Below are 23,945 nucleotides of genomic sequence, written 5' to 3' on the forward strand. Positions count from 1 at the left end.
CAATCATATACTCTTAGATCGACATGGCATGCAGCACTAGCTTGTTTGTGGAATGTAATTAAGGAGTATTGGCATCAAATAGTTGAATTGTTGATGTTGAGTAAAGCAGTATTCTCGAGTCGGCCCTTTGTAGTGATGGCATGGGAAGTTTCTGGATTAACTTCATTCTATGCTATTCCAGACTGGGTCGTCCCAGGTTATTTCCTGAAAATTAATAAAACACAAACAGACATGGAAATGTATAGTCATGCGGGATGGTGATTGTCATGCATTGACTATCAACTATCACCATGTTGGAAGTACCTTACGACGGACCATTAGCCACGCATGACTTCTGGCCACAAGTGTGAAGAATATAAACCATATTACTAGTTAGCGTTACACTATTACTAGTTTATATATATAAATATATATATATATATGCGCGTTATATAAATTCGTGGAATAATCGTCTCATTTATAGATCAGTCAAATTAATAACTTTTTACTGCATCTAAATTGCAAAAATAATATTTTCTTTTTCTTTTTTTGTTAACAATAAATTATGTTAGATAAACTGAAAAGAAGTGAAGAATTCTGATCTTAGAGATTATGATACCAATTGCTAAGGTTAGTCTTTAACTATGATACATAATCGTCTCTTTAACTTGAAAGCTAACAACATGCCATATATGTCTTAATGTATTTTGGCCTAGATAAATTTGTTTTTTTAGTGCCGAATACTTGGTAAATCGTAATTCTTCTCTCTTGTATATATCTAATATATTCTCATCAGCTCGACATTAACTCAGTTGTTTTTTTTTTCGACTAGATCGATCGACATTAACTCGGTTAGTTGTCATGATCATATACAAATTAATTAAATCACATAGATTATAAACTACAATTGAAAACTATTTTGTATCCGACATCATATCAAACGTGCCATTGATACGTGTTTACTCATGGACATGAACACCTAGCCCAGTGTATAATACACAACCTTTCTTTCAAATGTCTTAATAAAGATAGCTATGATACAGTCATGAAGCATTACTAGTCAATGCCGTGCGAAGTGTGGCAAATGTGAAACATATTTGTTTTCTGCAATTGGAATACCAAGTGGTAATGCTGAAAATTAAACGAAAGGACGACTACGTCTTTAATAATTTATTTGCTGTGTGAAGTCAAGCAGATGGTGATATAACCAATTGTATCGACAACAGATTAGTCAGCAAGCCAAGCAAGATTTTTTTTTTTTTTTCCTTTCTTTTTCATGCTATTGACTTGAGAAAACGAAGACCAACAAAAACCATTATTAAAGAAAAAAAGACATATATATGTAAACAAGTTAAGTAAATTGAGTTCTGCCTTGAAAGATAGGCAAAATAACTTACAAGTAACCTAGCCGGCTAGCTTCATTTCATAAAAGAAAAGATTTCACATAACTAATTAAATTACAACTCATACATTCTGTTTGGCTCCAGTTTTGTTGCAGCTGGTCAATAGTCTCTTTTCTGCGTGGGCGTGCCAGCACCGTTCGGGTGCGGTCGTTGGGGGTGTCCCTTGACCTGACTTCTTTCAAGCGATTGTAGACAAGGAGAGCACCAACCTCATCATGGGATTCTTTATGCCTCGTGATGAGGACTTTTGCTAATCTTCTTGAAAATCACAATCGATACTCGATGTTGTAGATCGAGCAGAGCGAGAACCACTGGGAAGTAGAGAGAACTTGCTAAAGTGTTACTTTAGCTTGGCTGGTTTGTGAGGGCGTTACCCTTACTTGGCTGGTTCCGTCACTATTGTGGTCGTGGTACTACAATCGGCTCCCGAGGAGACTAGGACCGAAGTATGTTGACAGAGGGTTTGGTGGCACTGAAAGTCGGCTTCTGAGAAGATTAGTACTAGGAGTGTGGTCACCGGTAAGAGAAAGAGAAGGAGAGGAGTTGCTCTTAGAGAGGTTTGCTCTAGAGAGACTTAGATCATCTTAGAGATGTATTGATGAGTGAATTGTGTGTCTAAGTGTTTCATTGTAACCTCTATTTATAGGCTACCATGCCAAAGTGTTTATTCTTAAACAAATGATAGTAGAGATAAGGAATGATGAGTTTTGGAGATAACGAAGCATAATTGGAGATAAAGAATGATGAATTTCGGAGATAATTAAGGAGATAAGGAAGCATAATTGGAGATAAGGAATGATGAATTTTGGAGATAAGGAAGCACTTTCGGCTCTTTATTCCTTCAATTATATCTCCATCAAGAATTCCTATTTTGACCGTGACTTCTTCATAACAAATGTTCCACTATGAGTGTAGATCATCCTGATAACTTTTCAGAGCTTTTGGTATAGTGGTTGGGCCGAAAACGCTGCTGGACCTCTTACAGGTCTAGTTTTCCAGTTTTGCTTCTGCAGAAAATTGGACTGATTGTTTGAAGGCCTTCCACTCAAAAATAGCTCTGGAACTCTTCATAAGAAATGATCCTTGGGCTTTCTAGATTTAATCTGGACAGTTTTAACTCATTTGGATTTCATTTGGTTAGTCTGCCGCCCCTCCTTCCTTGTTTAGCTCGGTTTCTCCTAGCTGAAGTAAGAAAATGTGCTAAAGTTGACTTTTCATTCTTTCATGCTTCCATGCTCCATAGTAGGCTTTATTTAGCCTCTAAATATATATTTCGAACTTGTCGACAATATATAGCTTGAGCTACTGACATTGGCTCAATTTCTCCAAGACGTGCCTTGTCAGGCCAAAATGCTCATTTTGGGTCCAAACATTGCCCCCCAGACCTCGAAGTCAAAGGTCTTCGTCTTGACTGAAGAGGTCTTGAATCAGCACTACTCTTATAATGTTGTTGCTCCAAAGCCACTTGTATTGGCTTGACTGTTTCTATATAGGCCTCTAAATAGGCCATAAAGCTTGAATGCCATAATCTGAATTGCCTTTGTTATGAACTGATGCTTTCTTTGCTAACTTTATTGCCCCCCCGCCCCCCCCCCCCCCCCCCATGGATCTGATGTCTGGTATGCAGTGAATTGGTGAAACTTGGGCAGGTTGTAGGAGATCAAAACTTTAGCATGCCCTCCCCCCCCCCCCCCCATGTGAATGAGACTGCTTTTGATCATGAATGAGGATCCTTCTCTTCCTTGGTGGTATCTTCGCCATGTGTATAGCAACAAGTATCTGCCTTGTTCGCTGGCTCTCTGTTGATTTTCTCAAATATAGGTGTTGGAGCCACTTTCCTGGCTAGATCAAGGCCTATAGTACTTGGCGAAATAAGATGCAAAATAGCAAACTGTTTACTGTCATTTAATCCTTCGCTAGTCTTATGCCGAAGAGGATGATTGGATCATGGCTATCGACATCATGACGTGCGACCAAGTGAAACAACCATATTTGCTGCAACTTTAGCATCTAAAACTACATCGGTTTTAATCATGTTTTATTTAAAAAAAAACATCAGGCCACTATGCTGGCCCTGCGGTGGTAGGAAAAGGTGGAATATCTTCACTGTCGCCTTAGATGCGATTCTCAAGATGGAATAATGACTCATTAATTATCAACTAGGGCCACTCACTGGCCCAGATAATAAATTAATCTCCAAAAATATCTGAGCTATAAATCAAGGTGTAATGGAGAAGTATCTTCACTGTCGCCTTAGATGCGATTCTCAAGATGGAATAATGACTCATTAATTATCAACTAGGGCCACTCACTGGCCCAGCGAATAAATTAATCTCCAATTGGAGCTATAAATCAAGGTGTAATGGAGAAGTATCTTTGCGACCTAGAAATTGCATCCAAGAAACCATTCGTTATCGATCAGGCAGATGAAATCACTGAGAAAGCCGCATTCATCTGGCGGACTAACATGAGTGTTTGATGTAGAAGTTAGACCGGAGAGGAGAGAAGTCGACTGATGGGCTTTGGTGGCGGTGATAGTCAAGCGAGTCTGGGTCCCACACCTCGCGATCGTTTGCCAGATGATGCTATGGCCTATTATGGGCTTCCCATCCGCCGTCCCATATCGGCTCTTTGGCAGGTGCCTGGTGATTTTAGCAGTTGGGGACCAAGGAGGAAAGTGGGCTTCTGGCCTACCATCGCTCCCGAGGAAAAGGTTTGGTATTAGGAGGTCCGAGCGAGAGATTTGGCCCGATGGGATGCGGTGGGTATCACCCAAACCATCGATCTATGCTTCTGTCTTCCCCATAATACTAGCCCTGCACCGCTAGCCGCCGCTCTTTGCTTCTAGAACACCTTCAGCAATACATTCAATTTCCGGTTTGGGCAGATGAGCATAACTCTGCTGGATGTTCTTACCATCACGGGGTTGCCCATTGACTTTGACCCCTATGTGCATGGTCAGTTTGATGGCATTCAATTTTCTTTAAGAATGGATATGGCTAGTCGGGGGCATCACAGCAGATCCTACCCAATCTGGCGCGACTATTACTGCACCTAGCGTGACCATACAGGAGGTATCACATTCCTGGAATTTTGGCTTTGCAAATTTATCTTTTGCATTTCTTCCAACAAACCTACTGGGCATTGGAATTCTCTGGCCACTGCTCTCTACATTGGTACTTGCGTTGGCCTTGGGCAACCTGTATTGGGTGCGTTATATCGCTCCTTTTATAGAGCCGTAATGCGCCCCTTCGATACCGACATTAGTGGTCCTTTCTGGATCCTTGCCTTTTGGCTGCATATTTATTTCCCTCGCTTCCGTCGCTGTGATATTCCAAAGGAACCTCCAGTCGATTCCCTTTTGGGGAACTGGCTTTGCCGCAATGTAAGGTATCGAGCTCCTCCCTACTCCGAATGTTTTATTTACTTGTACTTGCTGAGAGAGATGCCGGACACAAAAATAGTCCTTTCTAGGTGATTCCCTCCTCCCCTTGATGATGGCTTTCTGCCCAGTGGATGGGATCATAGCGAAAGAGCCCTCCTGGCTTTTCGTCGTGCCATCTCCTGCTTAGATATTAGTCTTGCCACCAACCGCGTAAGTTACGAGCTCTACGCCCATAACCACTTTGCTCGCCAATTTGGGTTGGCCCAGTTGGTACCCTGGCCTCTGGTTGATTCTGCCAATTACTACACCTCTTGGCGGAGATTAGCCCCGCCTGGGTCTGCCCCCTTTCAGAGTCAGTTTACTTTGATAGTGATTCCCTCATGGGTCAGAGCGTTGTACCCCCTCAACGATGTCGATGATGACTATGCTGATTGGTGGAAAGAAATGTCAGTGAACTGTTGGGACCTGCCACATGACGAACTCTTCGTCCTGATCTTTCGTGGCATGAGTAGCCCTGGTCCGGAGGACCACGAGATTCTTGAGCACTTCTCCAACCCTGCAGCACAACCCTGACGACTTATTCTACCTTCTCGCTCATTGCGTCTAGGGATACAAATCCACGAGCCTAGGACAACAGTAAGTTTTTGTCTTTCTTCACCATTCCTTTTTCTCATGAAATGATTTTCCCGCTCTTATTCTTGAGTGTGTTTTGTAGCAAACTACCCGAAGCAAGACAGCCTCTGTTCAGGCCGGGAAACAAAAGGCAATAGCAGAGGAGACTCCTGATGGAGAGTCTTCTCATGATGAAGATCCCGCTGAGGTAATTTGGTTAAGAATGATCCCAAACTTGCATATTTGGTGCTTTCCCCCTTTTTGAATTGTGATTCTTTTCTCGTACAGGCCACTGCTGTCTTTGCTTGCAAACGCGATCGATCTCAATATGTCGAAGAGAGTTTTGAAGATGACGAACCTCTGGGAATGCAATTGGTAAACTCCGGCCCCGTCTTATTCTATTTAAATTTTAGAATCTGGGCATGATCTTCATTATATATCTTTTGACAGGTCTGTCAGAGGACCACTGATCCCTCTCGCCTGAGCGAGGCTGGATCCTCAGCCACTGCAGAAGAGCCAACTCTCTCGCTAGTTCAAGCATTAACTAACCCCGTGGCGCTTCTTCCGTCTCCCACATCTACAGAGCATCTGCAAGGTCCTACCATTCTAATAACGATCTCCGATGACGACTCCTCGGAGCATGAAAGCTTGGAAAGCCACTCTGAGGCTTTTGCTGCTTATGAGGAATTGATGACGACAGAGATTCTCGCTGCACTAGAGGTCCAAGAGGTGAATGAGGTGAGGCCTCTTCCTCTTGGTGACCACGTACCAAATATTGACCTGACAGCTCGAGAGGTAAGCCACTATTGGCCAATGCTTTCCATTTTCCTTTTTTGATCCAACCCCGCTCTCTGACTTTCTGAATCTGACCAAGATTCTGTTTGTACAGAGGAGGTGGCTACAAACGCTGAGGGTCCTATCGGCTGGACAGTCGCCCCAAAGATGGAAAATGATACTAACGGTGGTGGTTCCCCCCAAGTCTCTTGAATACATGAGACAACCGTCGAAGCCGAGGGCCCTGTGCTTGAATCTGCTCCACTTGCCCATGGTGAGCCGCGAGTTGAGTTTCCAGATTCTCCTGAGGCTGAAGGGACAGACCAACTTGTTGAAGATGAGGAAACTAAGGAAGCTGTCCACCTTTTTGCATTGGTGGTTCGTGATCCTGTGGCGCCTCCGCCGCCTCCTCCTCCTACTAGATTCAAGAGATTGGTGAGGGTGTTGGAGGTAACTCCTCCTTCTGCTGTGGATGAGGCTAAGATGGTGCTTCACGAACATCTGGGTCCTCGGGCATTGGAGACTGACATCCTCCCGCGAGTCTTGGAAGCTCTAAGGTATCTTCGCCAGTAGAAGGCTTTGACTCTGTGGCAATTTAGTGATATCGATTCTCTGCTGAATGAACTTGGTAGGGCCCGTGGACATCAATCGGCCGCGAACACCCAGGCTTACGACGCTCAAGAGGCTTTGAATAATGTCTCTCCAGAAATGGACATCTCCCGCGGTATTTTAAATGCGCGAGCCATCTGCCTGCGGGAACTACAAATCCAAAGGTCTGACTTCAAACTTCGGATCGAGGACCTCCATGCCGGTTTAGCTTTTGTTGAGAATGCGATTGCTGCAGAAGAAGCCCAACTCGATGAACCTTTGGCTGCTTCTGAAGAAATGGGTTGCAACCTGGCCCGTGTCAGAGAACGGGCCACTCAGGCCGAAGCTGGTGCCATTGCGGCTAAACTCCGCGTGGAGAAACTTTGTTTGAAATTGAGCTTTGCGGGCCAATCTCTGTAGGCCCCCTCAAAAACCGTTTGGTCTCCTCACATGCCAATAATCCCTTATTTTCTGAGATTTAAGGCATTAATCACTCGCTGAAAAACAACGGTTGTGAAAAAATAATCTCGTGAATAGAACAGTTACCTCCTCAAAAACCGTTTGGTCTCCTCACATGCTATTAATTTTCTAATAATAGCTAACTCCTCAAAAACCGCTCCTCACATGCTACTAGTCCCTTTTTTCCCCAGATTTGGAATCACTAATCTCGATTTACTGACATCGGTTTGACTCTTTAACCATCCATCCAAGGGTGGGGATTTTTATGAAGTCCCTTTAAATAGTTGTATTTTGGGTGAGGAATACCCACAACAAATTTTCTGAAACATTCAAGAAATGGCCTTTCAGTCCTTGCTTCTCTTTCTCCTTCTTCACAAATCTTCCCCTCATGAAATGACCCTTAGCCTCTAAATTTTAGGCTTTATGGCGTAATCTTAAGCCTAGGTTAGGCTTTATGGCGTAATCTTAGGCAACCCCCTGTTTCGTCCTTCTGGAATTCTACAACAACAATGCCAGGCTTCAGATTGGTTTAGAAACGCGAGGGGGCTCCGAGTGTGGGATCCACGATCATGCGAGATCATCTTTGTCATAATCCTACACGCAGAGCGAAACGGAGAAAGGGAGGACGGCCACTCTGAGGTTCGTCTTTCCTCCTCTGTTTCCTTCCTTCTAGACCCGGCCCGTGTTGTGCCCTCCAGATGGAAGGGGCTTTGGTTCTCACCTCATTCTCCCCCTTTCTCTTCTTGATAGAACCTTGGAGGGATGAGAAGGGATGGACTCTTTGAAGGAATGGGTTCAAGCTACAGAATGGCTGTTCCTATACTTCACGTCCAACTAATGGTGGTTACCAAGGCTAGAGGGGGTGTAGAGACTCAAGCTGATATTTGGTTCCTTCACTCTCTGCCCCTCCTGGAGATAATGGCGCGGCTCAACCCAGCATTGGATTCCATAGCTGCTTCCAATTGAGCGGGCTTGGAGGCTCAATTTTCTTTCACTGGAGTCTCCCCTTCTCATGGATAATGGCGTTGGCCAAGCCTATGTTGTATTCCTCTGCCGCTTCCATGTAAAGGGGGCGTGGGGGCTCTGTTTACTCCTCTTTTTCCTTCCCTGAAGTCTGCCCCTCCTTGGGATAATGGCTCAGCTCAACCCGACGTTGGATTCCATACTTGCTTCCAATTGAGAGAAGATATCCGAAGATTCCTGTTTTTGTATTCTAGCCACTTTTGGCTTTGTAATGAATGTACTGCTTTTGGCCGCAAAGCCACTTTATGAATACAATAATATTTTCTTATCCTGATATACAAATATCCGTGAGAAGCCAATAATTGTGTCTCGCAAGGCCCCAAATATAGGCCCCCATAGTTGTATATTGAAAATAATATGAACTTTTAAAATATGCTCAGCGTCAAAAAGAGCCTCGCGACTAGGGTTTTGAGAAAATATGTATCTTTTGGATCCACTTGCTGGCTCCTAACTCAAAACTCTTAGCGCCAATAATTCCTTCTTTTCCGAGATTTAAGGCACTAATCACTCGTTGAAAAACAACGGTTGTGAAAAATAATCTCGTGAATAGAATAGTTACCTCCTCGAAAACGTTTCGGTTTTCCCCACACGCCAATAATCCCTTCTTTTTCGAGGTTTAGGGCAACTTTAATCACGTGGTACTGACACTTAGTTTGACTATTCTCTTTGACCGTCCATCCAAGGGTGGATATTTGCATGCCTATATCTTCCTCCACATTATAAACCCAAATTTCCAATCCCAAAATCATTTCATCAACTCGAATATTTCTAACAGCAATCTTTCTTAATTACTCATCATCATCACTCTTCAATTCTTGCATTCTCTCAATCCATCACCAATAGAACCACAAAACCGGCATCCAACCGAGGATGGAGGAAGTAACAAAGCAGCCGAGAGTAGTGCTAACATGCTTTGCAGGAAGAGCAGTACTAGGTGGATTCCCACTATAGATCATATAAGAATCCTCAAGGAGCTTTTCTACAACAAGGGAGTTAGGTCCCCAACTATAGAGCAGGTTCAGAGGATCTGTCTCGAGCTGAAATAGTAAGGCAAGATCGAGTTCAAGAACGTCTATTATTAGTTCATGAACCAAAGGGCTCGGGAGAAGCAAAAGAAGAGGTCCACTTCGGATGTTCATGTGCCCATGCAAAGATCAGGGCTTGTTGGTAATGATAATGTTACCAATTGGAAACATGAGGATCAGTATATTAACTTCGGATCTTCTGCACCTGCTTCTGCTTCTTCAGCTGGTGTGATGATTGCTTTTAATGGCCAGATGGAACTATGGTGGTTATTGATCTATGAACATGGAGAAGAGTTCTAGGGATTGTTCAATCTCAGCTGGAGGGGGAACTAGTTCTACTTTCTTTGACATTAATGTAGAACAAACTTTCATGGAACAAAGAGGAGAAGATCACCAGGAGATTGAAACCCTTTCACTGTTTCCCTTGCATGGTGAGGACATCTTTGGCAACATGAAGACTACTTCCGATGGAGGTGGCAGTCACGGTGGTGGCTCTCACACTTCCCTTGATCGAGCTCAGCCTTTCTTGCGAGGGCAAAGCTGGAAAAATTTTCCGGAGCCGCTGACTTGGCTTAGTATAGTGTAGTGTTGCCCCCCTAGTGTTGCTAGGCGTAGCGAAGAACTGATTATGGGCCTCAAAAACAGGCTTCCATGAATGGGCTTCGCGAGTGTAGGAACACTAAAATTTCCCCCATGTCTGATGCGAAGAAATTGGCTAATAAATTAATCCCTCACTGTTTCGACTTCTCAGTAATTTTGGGATCGCACTAATTTTTTTTTTTTTTTTTAATAAGTAGCTGAATTCAATAAGACAATGTGAATCAACGTTTAGACATGCGGCCCAAGTATAGTTGCCTAGACACAAATTTTCTTTCAAATCTTTTGGGCAACCTTACTGAAATGGCCAGGTGGGGGAGGGCGAACAAGAGAGGCAGAATCTATTTTGGCATGAGCTACTCCCACATAGTGGTTTAGGTCCATTTGCACGCACTTCTGGATTCAATAACCTGTCATGAACGTTGTCCCCTTTCTAGACAGCATTTCACATAGGTTATACTTACTAAGATGAGAAAGGTCATAAGTGTGAAGACAGTTCAACAAGTGTTAATAAAAGTCGCCCTTAACCTTAAGGGACCTGAACTAGGCACCAATAAGGAGTTTAGGCCAATATTAACAAAAGATACTTCACCTATTCCGTTATAATTCACAATCCCTTACCAACCTCAACTTCTTAATAGTGGTGTGTTTCCACCATTCGCCACCTCTACAAGATCACAGGGGAGGCCATCTATGCTTCACTCCAAGCTCCATTGTATCTAAATTTATAGCATGAAAACCCTTCTTGTGAGAGCTTGTAGGCAAAGAACAAAGATACTTCGCGTCGAAGAATTTGGAGGAATTTGGCTTGTGAGAGGGGTAATCTTGCCCCCCAAGTATCTTTGTTGGTTGACGAGGCGTGATCTTCAATTGCAATTTGGGAGATGACAGTGTCCCAAGATCGGCTTTGTCACCAACTTCTCTTGATCAAAGGGATGATCATGGGTCATATCTTGCCCTCCATGCATCTGATCAGTAGCCACGTATTTGGCTTGATCAGTGGAGAAATCAGATATTTGTTCAGAGACAATTGTATTGTCAGAAGAACAATCTTGTTGATGACCTCTTCCATGCACAGCCTCTGTGTAAGGCTGTGACTCACCAGTAAGACCCTTAGGTTGATTGCCACCTATAGGCAAGTTAGTCTGAGAAACGACCTATTCGCGAGCAGGTTCTTGACGTTCCAATTCACCTTGTGTTTGTTGTGCCCCCAGCTCAAGCCTCTTGACCGAAATCATGAACTCATCGAGCCGTCAATGGTCCTCCGCGAGGGCTTTTCTCATATTCTCATGGTATGCGGTAGAATTCTTTTGAAGGATATCAAGCCGCTCTTCTATGCTTGCATTCTCTGGAATGGGAATGGGCACATAGCCTTCTATTTTCACCTCGTAATCTGCAGCAGCGGCGTCACCATCAGTTTTATACGGCTTGTAACTGGAGGCCTTGCGCTTTGAGAAGTTTAGGAATTTGCACTTCTTCTTCTTAAGAAAAACAGGCATGACTTCAGGAATTTTTTTGGTAAAGATTTTTCTCTGGCATCCCAATGATGGTGAGCACAAAAAGACTCTAGTAGGGTCCCACTGGGCGTGCCAAAATGTTTGACTCCAGTTTTGTTGCAGCTGGTCAACAGTCTCTTTTCTGAGTGGGCGTGCCAGCACATTTCGAGTGCGGTCGTCGGGGGGTGTCCCTTGACCTGACTTCTTTCAAGTGATTGTAGACAAGGAGAGCACCAGTCTCGTCATGTGATTCTTTATGCCTCGTGGTGAGGACTTTTGCTAATCTTCTTAAAAATCACAATCGATACTCGATGTTGTAGATCGAGCAGAGTGAGAACCACTGGAAAGTAGAGAGAACTTGCTAAAGCGTGACTTTAGCTTGGCTGGTTTGTGAGGGCGTTACCCTTGCTTGGATGGTTCCGTAACTGTTGTGGTCGTGATACTACAATTGGCTCCCGAGGAGAATATGACCGAAGTATGTTGACAGAGGGTTTGGTGACACTGAAAGTCGGCTTCTGAGAAGACTAGGACTAGGAGTGTGGTCACCGGTAAGAGAAAGAGAAGGAGAGGAGTTGCTCTTAGAGAGGTTTTCTCTAGAGAGACTTAGATCATCTTAGAGATGTATTGATGAGTGAATTGTGTGTCTAAGTGTTTCATTGTAACCTCTATTTATAGGCTACCATGCCAAAGTGTTTATTCTTAAACAAATGATAGTAGAGATAAGGAATGATGAGTTTTGGAGATAAGGAAGCATAATTGGAGATAACGAATGATGAATTTCGGAGATAAGGAGATAAGGAAGCATAATTGGAGATAAGGAATGATGAATTTTGGAGATAAGGAAGCACTTTCGGCTCCTTTATTCCTTCAATTATATCTCCATCAAGAATTCATATTTTGACCATGACTTCTTCATACCAAATGTTCCACTATGAGTTTAGATCATCCTGGTAAAATGTCAGAGCTTTTGGTATAGTGGTTGGGCCGAAAACTGTGCTGGACCTCTTACAGGTCTAGTTTTCCAGTTTTGCTTATGCAGAAAATTGGACTGATTGTTTGAAGGCCTTCCACTCAAAAATAGTTCTGGCACTCTTCATAAGAAATGATCCTTGGGCTTTCTAGATTTAATCTGGATAGTTTTAGCTTCTTCCTTGTTTAGCTCGGTTTCTCCTAACCGAAGTAGGAAAATGTGCTAAAGTTGACTTTTCATGCTTTCATGCTTCCATGCTTCCATAGTAGCCTTTATTTAGCCTCTAAATATATATTTCGAACTTGTCAACAATATATAGCTTGAGCCACTGACATTGGCTCAATTTCTCCAAGACGTGCCTTGTCAGGCCAAAATGCTCATTTTGGGTCCAAACACATTCGGCCAAAAAAGAAAATTTACAACTCACATTACCTTTAGTATGATACCATACTTTTTATTTTAGGAGGCACTACTTAAATGATGTAAATCAAACCCAAACCAAATTAAGAACAACGCAATACAGCACTAGCTATGAAAGGACAAGCTAATATTAATCAACTATTGCCCACCCATCATCGGGCTTCATTATTTGGGCTTGATTCTGCATGCTTTGGTCGTAGTTAATAATGGTTATAACTAGAAAGGTTGTCCGCGTTTTGCCGCAAAACACTATGCCAACAAACCCATCAGACGACAGACATTGACTGTCGTCTGATATGAAGAAAATCTGTCGTCTATTAAGCTGATATCTGATTGACGTTCAGACGACGGGTAAAGCCCGACGTCAGAAGTTCACTCAGACGACAGACACCTAAAAAAAATATGTAGTCTGAATGTGCTTAAATATGCACAAATTGTAAGTATATGTGGTTAGATATCAAATAGAACGACAGTCAAATGTTGTTGTTGTCAAACTCTAGCAACATACTTTACAAATAATCTATTGTCTGTTTTAATGCGAGATGACAATAAAATGTCGTCTGAATGTGTAGAATTTCCATGTTTCTTTGCCAAATCTGTTGTGTGAACTTTATTGAAACAACATCCACTATTAGTTATCTATTGTCTCTCTTGTTGTAAAAGGACATTTAAATGTCCTTTGAATGTGTAGATGCTTGAAGTATCTTTGATCTTTCTGTTGTGTGTACTTATTTCAAACCATAGTTGTTGGTAACTTTCTATTGTTTGATATTATTTAAAAAGACATATAACTTCCAATGTATCATCATATATCCCAGTGATGAAAGTCATACTCAAACCATGAAATACGGTTTGTTAACAGCAGCATAAACTAATCTACCCCATTGATAAAAGTTTCAGCTCGTTGCTCCAACCTCCTCAAAAGGTCCTTCATGAAGAGTGTACTTGTCCCATGAGAAATCAGCAGTGTATCTATTGCGCAATGGTCAAAGACTTCACTATTTGTTTTCTGCTTGCCTTCTGCAAACTCTACATATCGTCTCTGCTTCCTAACCATTTCTACCCTGCTAGATCTCTGCTTCCTAAGTGAGGATTACTTTTCTGTGACAACATCAACCAACATTAGTTCAGTTACCATTGGGCTAAACACATGAAATACAAGTCACAGGGCACAAATTTTTTTTGGCAAAGGCATTGAGCAAAATGATTGAAAGCCGATGTTCTTAGTGCTCATTAAAAACAAAAAACCATGGTAGAAATCAATGTTATCATTATTCTCAGCAATGTATCAATTATTGTTTATATTATACATGAATATTTCTAATGATTTAATTGAAAGACAGTTAACAGTTGAAAATAGTGGAAAATTATCTTAAATTGTGTTCATGGTATAGATATACCTGAGAAGTGTTTCTGAATTACAGGCTGTCATTCTTTTCTAACCGTTGATTGGTGCTAGCATAAAATGTAATTGAATCAGTATGATTGGAGAAGATAATAAGAAAGTAAATCAGAATAAGAGCAATTTTATATTTACCTTTTTGTTGATATTAATTTTGAAGATGATAAGAGAGAGTTGGTTTCAGTTGGTTGACCTCGGGATAACATATAAAACAACAAAAGAAAGAATTAATGAGTGATCGTTTGATGACCAGAGGATGAAGAAAGAAAAAGTCATGTTTAGTTACCAGTTTCTTCGTGGTGGTGGAGTTGTAGATAGAGTTGCGCTCAGTTGGTCCACCTCAGGATCAGATGTAAAGCAACGAAAGAAAGAATTAATGAGGAAGATAGATTCAATAAAGGAAAAAGAAAGCAAAAAAGAAACAGGAAAAAGGAAAAAGAAAGCAGAAAGAAACAGGAAAAGAGAGCAAAAGAGAAACAGGAAACAAGAAGAAGGAAGCAAACAGTAATGAGTTTTCTTAGATTTATTTACTGAATGTAACATAGATGCATCAATTGCTGTATCTTTTCCTCCGTATCATTCTCTCGATGAATGTTAGTATTTTCTGTTTTGACAATCATAGGGTGATTTGGATGGATTCGCTGTTGACTTTAGGAAAGTAATGTTCATCTAAAGAATGATATGAAGGAAAAGATATCACGATTGACATACATATTAGTTACAGGCGTAAAGAGTACTTCGTAAAGTGTGATGCGTTACATGAGTTGATATATGATTTATGTTGCACTGGATTGTGGTTTACCTTTGCTTAAACTTCGTTGCAAGCTTCTTGTATTGTTTCTGCAAATTCTGCTTGTGGGACTTAGATTGGATCTTCACTTCATGGCACATCTAAAGCCTTTTGTCACAACTTTCTGTACTCTATACCTCAGCCTTATTTTGAGGCAAAGACAAAAAGAAATGGATGTTGGAAGTCAATGAAAACAAAATTGGATGCAAAACCATTCGGACCTTCTGTAGAGAAGCACTTCGTATCTTCCCCCAGGACTGGAGTTTGATATGTTCTGGCTGAAAATGCCAAGAATTAACTGTTTCTGAAAGCAGGTACTATGATTAATATCAGCATAAAAAAGAGAAGAAAGTAATCAAAGTTGATGAATTAGTGAGTGAATATGTATGATTGATGTAACTAAGAAACTAATGTTTAGTCTATAAGTGAAATATAGATAATGCTAATGATTTTGAAGTTACGACATTCCAACTCAAACAGCAGATTAAGAAAGAAGAAGAATTTTATGTGTAGCAATCAGTGACTACAAACAATTACCTCTTCTGCTTGCAGACCGCTTTCCAACAAGATCACTAAACTTCAAATTTCACCAACCAAACCAAAACAAACTCAAACTCAGATGCAGAGCAATCACTTCTTTTTCGCTTTCAGTCTCTCTATATGTGTACACCAGAACAAACAGAAGCTGTGAGAAGTAGCAATTGGGAAAAAAGCATTTTCCAATTGAAAGAATAGCAAATCTGATATAATTCAACACGTTATGCAAAAACCAAATGAAACAATAGGAGAATGATAAACAAATATTTAGGTTATTTAGGTGGAAAGTAGCTACCAAACAATTGTCAATCACATTAAAGTACAAACCATCGATTATCTGATCAATCATTTGCTAATGTTAGGACAAACGAAAGAAGTAAAATTCCAAGTTCTATATCAAATATAGGAGATGAGATTTGAAAAGGGAAGAGAAGACGATGAGACTAAAACAAGGAACTGTAAAAACAATGAGATTATATCAGATGATTGATGACTAACGTGAATGTAGTTGCAGAACAAAACTGTAAGGAAACTATGATAGCTTCCTAAACATTTTAGTGAAGCTTTACTAAACATACAAACTCTTCTATGCAATTCATTTACTTTAATTGGAAATAAGAAAGGTCGAACACAAACTGACCTATAAACAAATTTTGGGTGGAAACAAATGGACTTTTATCTGTTTGAGATCAAATTTTTTAAAAGAAATCAAGGTGGAAAAGACTAAAAAGTGATTAGATTCCAATAGAAAACTCTGAAGTAAACTATGATAGCTTCACATCAAACTTTCGTAAACAAAAGTACTGAGTGGCCAAGCTTTTAGTAAAGCTTTAGTAACAGAAGATTATTGTTGGTTATTGACAATGAATTCAATATATCAATACACAAAAATACAGACTGAAAGAACAGGGATTGCTGAAATTTTTGTCAGTATAGTTATTGTTTTTTCTTGAATTCAATTCTATGTTGTCTTTCTCTAGTCTCTATTGGCTTGGCTTAGATTTAGTAGGGTTCATTTTTTATGGTTGTTTGTTCAAGCATAATATGCTGTATTTGCTGGAATGAGAAACAGTAAGAATTGGTACCTGGTCTCTTGAACTGTATGGATTGAAAAGTTTGTGCCTGATATTTGTAGTCCCATTTGATGAATTTGGTTGCCTATTATTATAATTATTAGTCTGTGAGTAATAGAAAATACTTGTGTAATAACAATTCACAATAATCTAAGGATAATATAACTACAGAAAATATAAGATTTACAATTTACCTTAAATGCACTTTGCAACCAAATGAACTTGCAACTTTGTACCCAGTCACTGTCATGTCTAGTCATCGTCTTTCCTCATTTTTGAACCAAAGACATCTCTAGAAAGATCAAATTAATGTTGGAAGTTTGGATTAATCCTAACCTAATATTTCGTACGCTACTCAGATTCAAATTCCTGGATCCCTAATGTCCTAAGACAACAAGCAACTCCCAACTCTTTTCATTCCTTTCCAGTTCCGATATTCAAATTAAACTAATGTGCTAACAATTTATTGTTGAGGTAAATATCTTTGCAAAACTTCTTTTCGATCTTAAGCACTTATCCTTTACTTCTTTGACATGCATGATTCCAATCCCAAAAAGTAATATCATGCCAGAAATAGTAAAGAGATAGACAGATTGGAAAGAATTATGGTTGTACGTTGAAAGAACAACTGTGAGTTAGAAGAGAAATTACCCATCATAACGAGGCTGAACATTTTTTTTCAAAGCCAACAATAGTTACACATAGCTACAATAGGTTGGAGATCATTTCAACTCTCCTCGGGTGCGGTGAACCATTGATATGACCTTCACATTAAGACACCCTGCTCCAATCTGGCTTTCTACAGCTTGTAGTGAGCTCTGAGGAGCATTTTACGTTTATTTTGTTGTTGACAATTTAATTCGTAAGCTTGTGTAATATATAACTCTGTGGAGCGAATGTATATTAACTTTGTGGGTTCAGGGCATCTGTAACGTCCTGAACCTAAATTCACCTGTTTACTAATCATTTGGACGGTAAACGACAACTACTTTCACTTTTTACGTTGTTTCAATACTTTTAGTGGCCCTACAAGATGACTTTTCGTTCGGGTCAAAATTTGAGGAAACTTCCTTCATGAAAATCGTAGAGGACGTTAAACCGAGCGCGTGCATATGTGGTACGTAAAAATCGGAGTTCGTATGCGAAAGTTATGGCCTAAAATGTGGAAGTTACTGTTCATAATAATTTTCTATAAATAGCCGAGTTACTGTGGTAAGTTTCCATTTTCGGAAACTTACCAAGCCCTCTCCCTTCTCTCTCCCCGATTTTCTCTTCCTCTCCGACCTCTTCACCTTCTTCCGGCCATAACTCCTCCATCCGGCGACGGATTTTGACGTATAAGATGTCGTTGGAAAGCTCTCTTCCTTCTATTCATTTCTGGGTTCGTTTCGTAGCTTAATATGAACTGTGGAAGGTGCAGCAACGAGAAGAAGAGGACGGTCATTGTAGCACTTTTGAGTCAACGCCGATATTTTCTGATTCCGGCCGTCTCCGGCCACCAAACCGGCATCGAAGGTTCGGTTTTTGACATAGATCATTTCCCCTAAGGTCTTTCATTTCAATTTGTAGTGTAGAGGTCGAATTAACAATTTCAATTTCTAGGGTTCTTGGAATTTCTGGAAATTTTTGCACCGGCCGGTTTCGACTGTTTAAAGGTAAAATTGGGATGTGTTGTAGTTGAGAAAAATGATCAGTGTGTTGAGTAGGTGTTGCTATCAAATTTTGGTGTCCATTGGAGTTGGTGGCAGTGGCGGCGGCGCCGCCACTGTGGGCTGCTGTAGCGGCGGTTAGGGTAGCTTTTTAATTTCAATTTCTGGCTAGTTAAATTCTATAATTATCATAGAGCATATATGTGAAGTTTGGTGAATTTTGGAGGAGTTTGGAATTGTTTGTGAAATTCCAAAGTTCGGAGTTTTGTGCTTGAATTGTGGGAAATCCGGCCGTTGTGTTTCCCTCGTTTTCATTGTGGAATATGTAAATTGAGGAATTGGTGTTGTGGATGTGATTTGGGTTGAATTTGAGAAGTAATGGAGATAGGGATTTTTGAGGTTTCGTTTAGGTTCGTAATTATTTTATCGGATTGCTGTTTACGGAAATATAATTGTGTATAGGGCAATGTCGCGAGCTACGGCTAGATGAAGGAATTCGTTTGCGTGGTCGCCCAATAGTACTGTGAGTGGACTTTTGTTTTAAATAATGATGCATGCATTTATCTTGAAATTATTGATTAATTTAATTATCATTTTATTTATCGAGCATGATATTTTGTCTTTGATTATAATTTGACATTGATTTTTCTTGAGTTTCGGATATGAACTTATTATGCTCGGATTTGGATTTATGATTTAATTTCGGAAATGGATTTTAAGCCTTCGATAAGTATCTCCGATATATGACTTTTATTTGCAAGCATGATTTTCGACGAATTATTTTCGAGGTGATTTCCGGAATTATACTACTTATATTATGTTTCTATTTGTCGATTTGAGATTTTATAAGAGATTTTCGAAATGAGATTTCGATGGAGTTAGTTTTCATATTTATTTATTGACCTTCGGTTTTGGCATTGGGAATGCCTTGATGATGATCTAATTATTCTTTTAGCGTGTGGGACACGCTGTCTATTTATGTGACTTCCTATGAGAATTTCCGGGTATGGTTGGAAATCGTACCCGTGTTTTCTTTATTCGCGGGACTTATGGGGAAGCCTTACTGATTTTCGATTTTCGTATGATTTTAACCCACCATACCTGGGTCGTCATATTTATTGCTAGCTAGCCTATTAGTACTCCTCCCTGCTTACTATGTGATCGTGGGTGAGTAAGAGCAGAGCATGGGATGCTCCAGAGTGTGGGACACTCCGACCCGAGCCTGGGAGGCTCCCTTCTTTCGTATGGTGATACTTCTTCCCCATATTTTATCGTTGCTTGACTAGCGGGGCTAGTCCGATTTTCACTGTAGCCAACGGGGCTGGTCTTATCTTCTTGAGAAACGAGATTTCGGTTTTACGATATAGTTTTCGAATGTGGTGACTAGCGAGGCTAGTCGATTTATCGTTTTGGAATTCTTGGATTTAAAGCTAAATGTGTTTTTCTAATTGTTGCATGCATCGGTTTTTATTGAAATAAATGTGGGAAAGTATGAAATCGTTTTTCTTTTAAATTGTTTATTTTGTCCACTCACGCTAACGTTTTTCATCTACTTTCCCCTGAGCCTTTCGGTTTCTAATGCCCAGTGTGCAGGCGAATTAGTGGAGGTCGGGCGTACATGACATTTGAGGCATAGTTGTCACTACTTCCGCAGTGTAGGATCCCTTGATCCTTTACTCTTCTTTTTATATCCCTGTGTATAGTAGTATTGCTCTGATAACATTTGGGATTAGTATTATTGAGTTTTGTGTTTTGTGAAAGTGGAGTTGTTGGTAATTGGGAGCAGGGTGGCTCCAGGAGTATAAGATTGGTTTGCTTGAAGTGTTTTTGTGTGTTCTACAGGTTTTTGGGTAGTCCATTTTAGGGGTGACTCTGCCGAATTTTTTGGTAGAGCTATCCCTAAGGTGGGCCCCACAGGGCCACCTCGGATTTCAGGGTGAAATTCGGGGCGAGTCCTGTTAGCATAAATATCTATTTGGTTTAAAAGGGAAAAAGTTTCCAGGTATTTTGTATTGATTGCTGAACGATCACGCATATATAAGTATGAGATTGAATATCAATTTTTATTTGTGGTAAAAAAATCAGGGGCGTGACATATGCTATTGATGCATTTATATGTATTTGCTATATGATTTGATAGTAGTGTTATCATGGGAGTAGTATGATTTTAAGGACAACTTCTAGTTTCCTCACAAAGGCAGAGCCACATAAGGGCCTAGTGAGTCCCGTGCCCCACTGAGATTGATACAAATACAACTTAGATTACACATATTACTAGTTGCCAATTTGGCATAGTGGTCCAACAACTTTTGTCCTGGACATCAGGACCCTAGTTCGAGTCTTGCAACTGGGTTTCTTCTTCTTCCTTTTTTTTGGTATATAAAAGGGACAATATACAAATCTGCATACAATTTGTATGTAATATCTATGAAATCTCCATACAATATAATACTAATTTTTTTGGTATATAAAAGGGACAATATACAAATCTCGATACAATACAATACAAATATGCAATACCTATGAAATCTCCATACAATACAAATATGCAATACCTATGAAATCACCATACAATACAATACTAATATACGTACTATAGGCTTCTTCTAGCTCTCTTTTCTATATTTTTCATGTGGTTTTCACAATGAAATCTAATCAAAGAAAATTACGTACCGTTGTAATATGTAGATTACATATACAGTTTTTTTTATATTTTATGTTTTGCTATGATTAATTTTTTTTTTGGTGCCCCAGCAAACTAAAATTTCTGGCTCCGCCACTGTTTCCTAGGCCTGTTTCTTGCTTTTACCTTTTCCCTCGTTCTTTCTAATTCTCTTGGCATCATGTTTCAGGTTTAACTATATGGAGAGGTTTGGGAAGTAGGATTAACTTGGGATGAGGCTAGGATGCAGGTAATTTATCTCTTCTTCTTTCTTTTTATAGGTTTTTGCTTGTTCAAGTTGAAGAGTTCACTATGGGTGTTAATACTAATCCAAGTTATTGCACTTCTTAGGTTTTATAAATCCCCACATAATTCCTCATCAAGAAACTTAAAGATTGTAATTGTCACAAAGCAACTTCAAAGTCATATATTGTTAAGACTATATTTATAAATAAGGGGGTGCACATTACAAGGACATGCCTAGATCAAAGATTTTTGCCTTAATGTTTGCATGCATAGTTGCCTCTTCTATACATGTCTTGTTTGTCAATTGAAACTTATTCATATACATTTTCACTTGGAATTGTATTTACATGGAAATATATTGGTGTTAAATCGTCGCCGTTTGAAATGCTTTTGGTTGTCTTTCAATATTAATAGAAATACCAATTTAGAAATCATTTTCCTCAACTTCTCGATCTTGAAATATAGTATCAGTTTGTAAGTTTGATTTCAAATTGTTGTTTTTGTATATGTGTCCTTTTTTGGTTTCAAGGGTTGAGTACATGGGTATTAATTGGTCGAATCCTAGTTTCATAAGTGTTCATATCTGCTTAGATTTTTGAGTCTTTGTTAAATGATAATTTCAATATGTTAACATATTCTACTCGCTATTTTTTGTTTTGTGTTACGTACCTTTTCATACTAATGTTTGTACAGTTCATTTGTGCAATCATGACAGATGATATAAGAGGCTTTATTTTCAACAGGGGATGATGATGATTTGTCCAAGCCCAAGAACTTGTTTGGATGGATCAAAAGAGTCTCCGTCTTATATTGAGCAGGAAGTTATCTCCTAGTCAGGTCCGTAATTTGTCTAAGATTCTTTTTACCATTTGACGATACTTGTTTGAAATTGTTTTTTGTTTTGGTTCTGTTTGTTGAAGTTTGCTGCAATTAGTAGAGTTTTATGTTTGGTTTTGTTATGCTTAGGTGGAGTTTTGGCTGTAGCACTTGATTCATTTTTCTTTTACTGAAACTACACAAGTGTGAAAGTGTATCTAATTAAAAGATCGAAGCTCTTTAATCAGCTCAATAGCTCAATGGAGGTAAAGAATGATTTATCGAAGTTGGATGCCTTAAATCCAGAATCTAGTGAAGAAGAAGGAAAAGAAGCTTTCTAATCACCAAGTATTCAGAGTTTGCACCTTAGTGTATATATTTTGCCTATCAAGCTTTTTGTATTTTAATTTTGTGAATTTTGAACATTGCTGATATGTATGAAATTAGTGTAACATTTCCTTTTATATAAGATTCATTCCTCTCTGAATGAATACACACACACACACACATATATATACATGCATGCTAGATTTTTGTTTATACACACACACACACACACACACTTTTTTTTTTTTGTAGTGAGTGTATGGACATCATAAATATTAAACTAATCAGAACAAGAGCAATTGAACTACATTATATTACCAAACAATTAAGGCAAAAAATCATTTCATGCCCAAATTGGTCATTTTACTAATTCAAACCACTTTTAGTTTTAAGTTTAGCAAACACTTTGCCACTGCTTTTAGCCCTCACAACACTTAGAAATAATCAGTTTACCAAATACTCAACTGCTTTGCTTTTCAACCATTTATTCTCAAAAATAAGCAAAAGTAAGCTTTTCTTAAAAGTACAGCTATACCAAACACAACCGTCTAAGAAAAAAAATTAGATAGTCAAATGTTAGTTTGCGTTTTAGTCAACTAGTAGATACTATAGACACCAAAAAAGTAAAAGGTAGTTAAAAATAAATTTTACTATCAGCACACCTATTGCACGTGGGAGTAAAGGATCTGACCTGAAATGTAAGAGGTTGTATTATATTCAAATTTATGAATTCTTTTAGTGATGGATTTTAAAAAAAATTCATAGATTTCTAAAATTCGGCAGAATTAAAGTAGAATTTATAAAATCTTTAGATTTCTATAGATTTTAAAAGATTAACTCTCTGAAAAGGCACGACCTGAAGGAAAAGGATCCGCACTCAGGAACCGGCCTATGGAAGATCCGCTAGAAACCAGAGACTCCTTCGTCAGAAGTTGAGGCGGCAAGCGCATCGCCACCACCCACATTTCTAGTGAATCCAACTGAACCCCCTCCACATTACTGACCCCGTCGTACTCACTAAGAACAAGCATGCATCCATTATAGAACAAACGTCCACCATGCAACACTTGTTGTACTCCTCCCTAAGTCGGAACTAGAAGAGGCAGCAGCCCTCACCCACCACTGAGATCGCCAGTCGCTCCCCCAGGCCCCAAATCACTGCAAGGGTTCCTGGTAGCCCCCGCTTATCCGTTGTCTTCCACTGTATCAAGCCATCCACCAAATAAAAAAAATTCTTCTACTATCACAGCTGAGCCCACCTCCTCGAAATCCACCACCTTGTCTTCCGTAAGAGCTAAGGATGTCGCTGGTCTAGAAGCCATGTCCTCCGCCATTAGTTGATGTCGAAAAGAAGTTTGCAAGGAATCAAGGAAACCCTAATTTCACAACCCTAGCAGAGAGCAGGTTTACTAATATATAGTTGATATTGAAGCTTGAAACTTCTATATGGGTAAATTTATTGTTATTAAAAGACATTCATCTACAACGCTATACAATCTTTAGTTTAGGTTTATTTAATAATATTCTTTATATTGTTAGTTAGATAAATAGTTGAATGTACTAAAAAGTCTTGAGCACCGTAGATTTATTTCACCTTGAGCTCCTAAATTCCAAGGTTCTAAAAAACGCTAGGCGCTAGTCGGGCGGTGACTCAAGGCCTAGCGCCCAGAGCCTAGGTGAGGACTAGGCGGTTTTTATTTTTATTTTTATAA

Source organism: Rosa chinensis, chromosome 5, assembly GCF_002994745.2.
Source record: "Rosa chinensis cultivar Old Blush chromosome 5, RchiOBHm-V2, whole genome shotgun sequence".
NCBI classification, from domain to species: domain Eukaryota; kingdom Viridiplantae; phylum Streptophyta; class Magnoliopsida; order Rosales; family Rosaceae; genus Rosa; species Rosa chinensis.